The 8668-nt window shown below is 43.8% G+C and overlaps 1 protein-coding gene across 1 annotated transcript in view; it reads right to left on the reverse strand.

Annotated features, from left to right (window-relative positions):
* Positions 1-8668, reverse strand: part of Timm10 (translocase of inner mitochondrial membrane 10) — a 98153-nt gene that overhangs the window by 46974 nt on the left and 42511 nt on the right. The gene's annotated exons all lie outside the window — the stretch shown is intronic.

An 8668-nucleotide genomic window follows, 5' to 3' on the forward strand; every position in this document is an offset into this window, starting at 1 on the left:
AGTGAGATGTGAGGAAGAGAGACCCATGGTGCCTGAGCTCAGGTATCCAGCCATGTGGCAGAATGTAAATTAGTATAATGGGTTATTTTAAGTTATAAGCTAGTCAGAGAAGAGAATAGCTATATGGCCTAAGTATTTATATAATATTTAATGAGTCCCGTGAGTCATTATTCCAGGAGCTAAGGGACGGGAGGAAAAAAACCACCTGAAACATAATGGCCTACTACAGGTGTGATCTTTTGCATCAACGTGTGTGTGTGTGAGTGTGTATGTGTCTGTGTGTGTGTGTGTGTGTCTGTGTGTGTATGTGTGTGTGTGTGTGAGTGTGCACATGAGCACAGGTGACAGAAGGCAGCCTTGGATCTCCTGGAGCGGGAGTTCCAGGTGGCTATGAGCAGCTAGCGTAAGTGCAGAGAACTGAACTCAGCAAATGCCTTAACCATGGTGCCATCTTTCCAGCCCCAAGAAACAGTGGCTTTTGTTCTGATCACTTCCTGTCCACCATGGGGATGGGAGAGTCTCATCCTAGATAGAGGGTCGTCATCTAACTAACACACACTACCAGACACTGCACACATAAGAGGAATGGCAGTTGATTAGCCACACGCATGCTATCCCCGTGGGTAAAGACACCGCATGTCAGCATGTCATGGAGGATCCCGGGGGGCCGGGGGGGGGGGGGGAGCTGAACTCCCAGGAAGAGAATAAACAGCTATGGGTTGTGGGATTCGGGCAACTATAACAGGAGTCTGCAGGCTGCCAGAGAACTGAAACCCACTGCTCACTGATGAGCAGGAACGGGCCTGATGTGCATGACAAGGGCCTTATCCAAGGGAGCAGAGCAGGGAGGAACCTTGCCATAAGCCTTCTGAAGCGCCCCTGATAGTCTGCAGCTGTCAGGGCAGCACGCACTGTTGAGCCTTAGTGTTTGGCCTGTATTAGTCATGTTTCTCCAGAGAAACAAAACCAACAGGATGTGTATATATAGAAAAGAAATTTATTTTAAGGAATGTGGCTCATGTGACTGTGGAAGCTATTCTAAAAGCAGTCTCCTGGCAAAATTCCCCTTTGCTGGAGACGGGGAGGGGGATTGTTCTATTAGTTCCTCAGCTGACATGATGAGGCCCTCCTACATCATAGAGGGCGATTTGATTTCCTCAAATGTGAAACTCGGGGCTGGAGAGATGGCTTAGTGGATAAGAGCACTGTGTGCTCTTCTTAAGGCCCTGAGTTCAATTCCCAGCAACCACATGGTGGCTCATAACCATCTGGTAATCTCTTCCAGCATGCAGGAACACATGCAGACAGACTACTGTATAAATAATAAATAAACAAATCTTTAAAAAAAAAAAAAAAAAAGCTCTTACTTTTTTCCAGAGGACTAGAATTCAATTCCCAGGATGCACATGGGGCAGTTTACAACTTCCTGTAACTCCAGCTATAGTGTGTTTAACATCCTTTTCTGCAACCTGTGGTTATCTGTACACATGTCACACACACACACACACACACACACACACACACACACACACACACAAGGCACCTGAAATACATGGGGTACACATACTGACACACATACATAAATAAAAATAAATCTTAAAAGTAAGTAAACAATCCAGGCATGGTGGTCCATGTCTTTAGTCCAAGCACTGTGAGGCAGAGGCAGGTGGAACTCTGAGTTTGAGGGCACCTTGGTATACATAGCAAGTTCCGGGATAACTAGGGCTACACAGTGAGACTCTACCTATAAATAAATAAATACATAAATACATAAATAAATAAAGGCTCCTTTAGAATGTTTGAGCAAATATCAAAACTGGCATAAACCAAATGCATCTATAAAATGCACCATCATTAACACCAACTGTGCGGGCATGGATCTGTAAGTCCAGCAATGGAGGTTGGAGCAGGAAAATCTCCAGTTTGAGATTAGTTTGAGCTACACAGCAAGACCACCTTAAAATGCCAACAAATTTAGCTGGGTATGGTGACAGACTATAAATATTCCAGCACTTGGGTGGGTGGGCTAGAGGCAGGAGGGTCATGTGTTCAAGGCCAGCCTGAGACAAATAAATAAAAGTAAGGCGGGGGGGGGGAGAGAATAAAAAGAATCATCAGCCAGGTGGTGGTGATGCACGCATTTAATCCCAGCACCTGGGAGGCAGAGGCAGGCAGATCTCTGTGAGTTTGAGGCCAGCCTGGTCTACAAAGTGAACCCAGGACAGGCAAAGCTACACACAGAGGAACCCTGTCTCAAAAAACAAAAAAAAAAAAAAAATTGCCAAAAAAAAAATAATAATCATAACACTTTTGTAAACTCCTGGGAGAGTCTACATTGATAAAGACATGTTGGAAAATGTCAGTAAAATTGAGACTGCTTAACATCTCTTGCCATGATGGTCCAATGTATAAGCCCTAAAGAAACAGGCTGTGGACATATATGTCCAGAGTAGCATTGAACAAAATGCCTTGAAACTGACAGCAACCCAACATCCATCAACACTAGACCAGACAACACTTGAGGACACCGAAGTAACTGAGAATTAACAAGATGCAACGGTGTGCATCAGTTGCCTGAGCTCTGAGGCAGGCTGAAGCAGAAACACTGGCTGAGCACGGAAGATGAGGACCAGGCTGAGACACACAGCAAATCCTATTTTTTCACATTTAAAAAGAAGAAATAGAATTACCAACCATGCAGAAATTAAAATGAAAATAAACTATAGCCACTGACCATAATAGTTGGGTTTTCTTTTTTTTTTTTTTCTTTATTTCTTTCTAGACAGGGTTTCTCTGTGTATCCTTGGCTGTCATAAACTCCAATTATAGACCAGGCTGGCCTTGAATTCACATCAATCTGCCTGCCTCTGCCTTCTGAGTGCTGAGATTAAAGGTGCATGCCACCATGTCCAGCTGATTTTTTTTTTTAAGACAGCCAAGCTAGAGAGATGGTTCAGTTGATAAATGCTTGCCTTGCAAACATGAGGACTTGACTTCAATTCCCAGAAGCCATTTTTTAAAATGTAGGCATGAGGTCAGCTAAAGATAACTCAATGGATAAAGGAGTTTGCTGCCAAGACTGATAACCTGAGTTTTATCCACACAGTACAAAAAAAGAATTGACTCCTTCAAGTTGTCCTCTAACCTTCATACACATTCTCCATCCCACACAAATAAATAAATGTAATGAAAAAAATATTCATATAGTCGGGCCTGGTGGCACACTCTTGTAATCCCAGCACTATGGAAGGCAGAGGCAAACAGATCTCTGTGAGTTCAAGGCCAGCCTGGTCTACAAAGGGAGTCCAGGAAGCCAAGGCTACACAGAGAAACCCTGTCTTAAAAAGAAAGAAAGAAAGAAAGAAAGAAAGAAAGAAAGAAAGAAAGAAAGATATATTTATATTAAAAAGGCGGCCTAAAGAAATAGCTTAGTTTGTTAAGAGCTTTTTTTTCTTTTCTTTTCTTTCTTTTTTTTCTTTCTTTCTTTTTTTTCTTTGCATGACAGACTTTCTCTGTGTACTGATAGACCTGGCTGCCCTGGAACTTTCTTTGTAAACCAGACTCTGGCCTTGAACTTACAGAGATCCACCTGCTTGTCTTCCAAGTGCTAGGATTAAAGGTATGTGCCACTATGCCCAAAAATTACTCCACAAGTAATTTTAAATTATGAAAATTTGAAGACTCTGGGCTGGAGAGATGGTTCAGAGATTAAGAGTAGGGACTGCTGCTCTTCCAGAGGTCCTGAGTTCAATTCCCAGCAACTATACGGTGGCTCACACCATCTAAACTAGGATCTGATGTCCTCCTCTGGCAGGCAGTGCACATGCACATAGAGTTCACATACATAAAATACATTTAAAAATCTTTTTTTTAAAAAGGAAAAAAATGAAGACACTAGACAGCCATTGCAACATATATTTCTTCAGAAAATAAACTGAAAGTCTGCTGGGCAGTGGTGGCGCATGTCTTTAGTCCCAGCCCTCAGGAAGAAGAGGCAGGCAGACCTCTGAGTTCAAGGCCAGCCTAGTCTACAGAGACAGTTCCAGGACAGCCAGGGCTATAGAGAAACCCTATCTCAAAAATTCAAATCAAACCAAACCAAAAACTAAAAATCTAAGTGATTCCACAAACATACTTGGTTCCATAAATAAGTTCATGAGCCAGGCATGGGGTTATACATCTATAAGTTGAATTAACTTTATGCTTTATTATATTTTATCACAGTAACAGAAAAGTAAGTAACACGGAGTCCAAACTTACAACTGGGTGAACAAGACAAGCTTAGACCTCTTGAAGAGATGCTACCAACAGTTGAGGATGAAGGTTAGACCCAGAAAGGCAGCAAACACAGCAGGCAAGCTTCTGGCTGGACAAGAAGGGTAAACCTTAGCAAGAGAACCTTCTGGAATGAGCAGGCAGCTAGGGCTAGTCTGTAAATCAACTCAAATTTCATTACTGAGATCAGAGTAATTGTTTGTGATACATCCGTAAAATGGAATGCTGTACATCTATTAGAAACCATGAACTGGGACAACCTATAATGACTTAGCAAATTCTCACATGACCTTATTAAGTAAGAAATAAATTCATTATGGGGGCTGGAGGACCACTTCCATTGGCAGAGTGCCTGGTCAGCGTGCAGAGGGGCCTGGGCGTAGTACCTAGCACCATATAAACTGGGCACGGACACAAAACCTACTAGGATCCCAGCACTTGAGACTAGAGGGTCAGAAGCTCCAGGACATCTCACAGGCCAGGTTTGAGTCCAGGGCTGTATGAGACGAGAGAGAAGGGGGGGGTAGGGAGAGAAGGGGGGCAGGGAGAGGGAGAGAGAGGAGGGGGCAGGGAGAGGGAGAGAGGGGGAGCAAGGAGAGAAGGGGGCAAGGAGGGAGAGGTGAAGAAAGGAGGAGAGGAAGGAAGCAAGCGAGCAATAATTATGTGTGTGATAATACACTTTTATAGAGAGGTCCTGGAGTGACTAAGAAACAGTTGTGTCTACAATGACTCAATTTTGTAAATGTCTGATTTGTTTAAAAATTTTACAGAGCACATATATGACATCGTAGTGGTAAGTTTGAAGGAATAAAATATCCTTAGATGAATGAATGAACTCTTTACCTTCACAGCTTCATGTACTGCCCTCTCAGGGATCCATTGCAGGGCTCCAAGCTTGCTACATATATCTGGCCTCCCTGGATTTCCTGCTTGCGTGTTTTGTTTTGTTTATTTGTTTGTTTGTTTTTGGAGACAGGGTTTCGCTGTGTAGCCTTGGCTGTCCTGGACTCACTCTGTAGACTACACTGGCCTCGAATTCACAGAGATCTGCCTGTCTCTGCCTCTCTGAGGGCTAGGATTACAGGCGTGTGCTACCATGCCCAGCCCAAAATTTCCTTAAACATGTGGGTGCAAGCTTCCATGATCACAAAATTCTCATTCTGTGTATCTACAAAACCAACACTATGCAGATGACATCAGATCCCACTGCTAGGTCCAGTAGGATCCAGGCTCCCTTGGGGTCTCAGCTGAGTTCTTGCATACCACAAGCTGGGGAGACACTTTGTCTGCAACCTTAAACAATCCATCTCCTCCCCAGCCACTGGACTCACACTTTTCTGCAAGTCTTTTTCCTCCTGATTCTCGCTGCAAACCTGACAAAAACCTGCCATAATTAAGCATGCCAATAGCCTGTCTTAAAAGTTCTTCTACCAAATGAATTAGTCTGCTACACCCAGATTGATCCCCCCAAAAAAGAACCAGAAAGACTTGAAACCGCTGTAAATACAAGAGAAATCTTTAATTCAGCCCCCGGGCTGGACCTCAATGGATCCCCAAATCAAAGGTCTCAGGAAGCAACCCTGAGTTGACCTGAGGAACTTTTGATAGTTGACATAAGGGCGGGTGGAGGGGGGGGTGTCTAAAGTCCAAAGGGCTACAGAGAGGAAAGGCGCCAAGACCACTCAGCTTAACTTTCTTTGTTCTTTTTTGTTGGCCATTTGCTCAGGGAAGTGTGTAATCCCATCTCTGAGGGGGGCGGTCAGTTTCCATCTCTGGTTGTAGCTGTGAGCTTGGATCTATTTTAAGTCTGTTTCTTCAGGGATTTTGTGGACTTCAGATAGGCCGTTTGTGTTATCGAGATCATCCAGTGATAGCTCAAAAGGTTCTGCACTTCCTTGGATATCAACAGTGCTTCCCTAGCCCCGTGTTTCCTTGGGCGTTAATATCACTTCCCAGGCTCCCTCTTTCTCTCACGCTCTTTCTCTCAAGTTTATTACTTTTCCATCCAGTCTCACTCAAAATTTCACCATACAAACAGAACGTAGCCAAATTCTTTGCCAGATTGAATGTAGCCCGTTTCTCAGTAGAACCCTTATCGCTATTGGAAACGTCATGAGCTTTTCTTTCCTGTTTACTTGGTAGGCATTAAGTTTTCCCATGTCCACCCGTAACAGCCCATTAAGTAGAGTTTACAATACTGTAGCATTCCCCTAGCCTGCATTGCCAAACTCTCACGTAGTCTCCCCACAAACTAGTCCCAAAGGTATACATGGCTAGATTTGGTCACAGAAACTAGCCTACTCTGGTAACCAATGATCTATATTAGTTACTTTCATGTCTCTGTGACCAAAGTATTTGATACAGTCAACTTCATGGTTAACATGTTTAGTTTGGTTCATAATATCAAAGAGTTTCCTTCTATCACAGTGGAGAGGGCATGGCAAGTAGCTCTACTTATGGCAGGAGCTGGGCCGGGCAGTGGTGGCCCACGCCTTTAATCCCAGCACTCAGGAGGCAGAGGCAGACAGATCACTGTGAGTTAGAGGCCAGCCTGGTCTACAAAGTGAGTCCAGGACAGCCAAGGCTACACAGAGAAACCCTGTCTCAAAAAACCATAAATAAATAAATAACTGCCTATAGGCACCTACTACCATCAACGGGTTTCTGCCTCCAAGAAATTCTGCGGCTTTTGAAGGTAGTGAGTGCCACCAGCTATTGGTGAAAACAAAATGTTCGGTATAGATTCATCTGTGGGTGACATTTCAGATTCAAACCATACAATGTTATTTTGGGTGGATCTAATAATTACTCTAATCCTCATTTTTTAAAAAAGTGTATGTATGTATGTATGTATGTATGTATGTATGTATGTATACAGTGCTCTGCCTGCATATACATCTACTTGCCAGAAGAGGATATCAGATCACATTACAGAGGGTTGTGGGCCACCATGTGGTTGCTGGGAATTGAACTCAGGACTCTGGAAGGGAAGTCAACGCTCTTAACCTCTGAGCCATGTCTCCAGCCCCTAAGCTTCATCCTTAAATCATTCATTCATTCATTCATTTTATTTTATTTGTAGAAGTGCTTTGCCTGTGTGTACATATGTGCCCTACATGTATGCATGGTACCTGCAGAGGTCAGAAGAAGGCATTGGATCCTTAGAACTGGTGTTGTAGATGATCGTAAGCAACCAAGTAGGTATTGGGAGTGGAACCCAGATCCTCTGTAAGAGCAATCAAGTGCTCTTAACTGCTGAGCCATTTCACCAGCCCCTGAGCCTCATTAAAATAAATTAAAATAAAATACCTCATTTGGTGCTAGAGAGACGGCTCAGCAGTTAAGAGCACTGTCTGTCTGCTCTTCCAGAGGTCCTGAGTTCAATTCCCAGCAACCACATGGGGGCTCACAAGCATCTATAATAGGATCTGGCGCCCTCTTTGGGCAGGCAGGTGCACATGCAGATAGGGTGCTCATGCAAATAAATAAATTAATTAATTAAAAAAAACTCACTTAAGATGATGTTAATATTAGTACTTGCTGCCTGAGTGTTGTGAGATTTAATGAGAGGAGAAACGAAAGAACACAATGACCGTCCTAGCTTTTAGTGGAGTTCACCCATTTCCCAGAAGGCACAGCTCACTGTGCCCCAGGGCCATCACTCCGGGCCTGGGGTATAAAGAGCAATTTACCTGCGACTAATCGAAGCACAGCTCTAATACTACAGAGCCTTGCTGTAGTTTAGCAGCTCCCCGAGTGGTTACTCAAAATGAGCACAGAGCCCGGAAATACTCAGAGCCTTTGCTAAGATCCCGCACCTGGCACCTGGCACCAGAAAAACCCAGCCTTGTCTTGCAGAAGACATAGGGCTTATCAGATACGAAAAAGAAAATGCAGACTGCTCAGTCAAATTTGAGTTTTAGACACAAAACAACGGCAAAAGGTTTTTTATCAAAAGTGTAATCCAAGGTTGCATGGGATTGACTTAAAATGCAAATCTAACTGGGCTCCTCCTTGCTGGGGTCTCCCATAACAGGCCCATTGTGACAGTTCAACCACAGACACAAACGCCTCAGGATTTGTTTTTTTGTTTAGCTGGTTTGGGGTTATTGGTTGTTAAGTTTTGTGGTTGTTATGTTTTGTTTTGCTAGTAGGGGTTGGAACCTGGGCTCAGCTAGGAGCCTCAGACTCCCTGTTCTCAAACTGGGACCCACTGATTATGTGGAGGGCTGGAGAAGATCCCGTTAGGACTTAGAAGACTCAGACCCAAGCCTGGCCTGTCTCCAAATGAGGGCCATGGAAGGCCAAACATTCAACAGCTCCTAAGGCTTGGTTTCTTACCTCTCAAATGGCCTATTTTCAAAGGGTTACTTTACCCATTAATCCAAAACAA

Source organism: Acomys russatus, chromosome 24 (genome assembly GCF_903995435.1).
Source record: "Acomys russatus chromosome 24, mAcoRus1.1, whole genome shotgun sequence".
In the NCBI taxonomy this organism is placed as follows: Eukaryota; Metazoa; Chordata; class Mammalia; order Rodentia; family Muridae; genus Acomys; species Acomys russatus.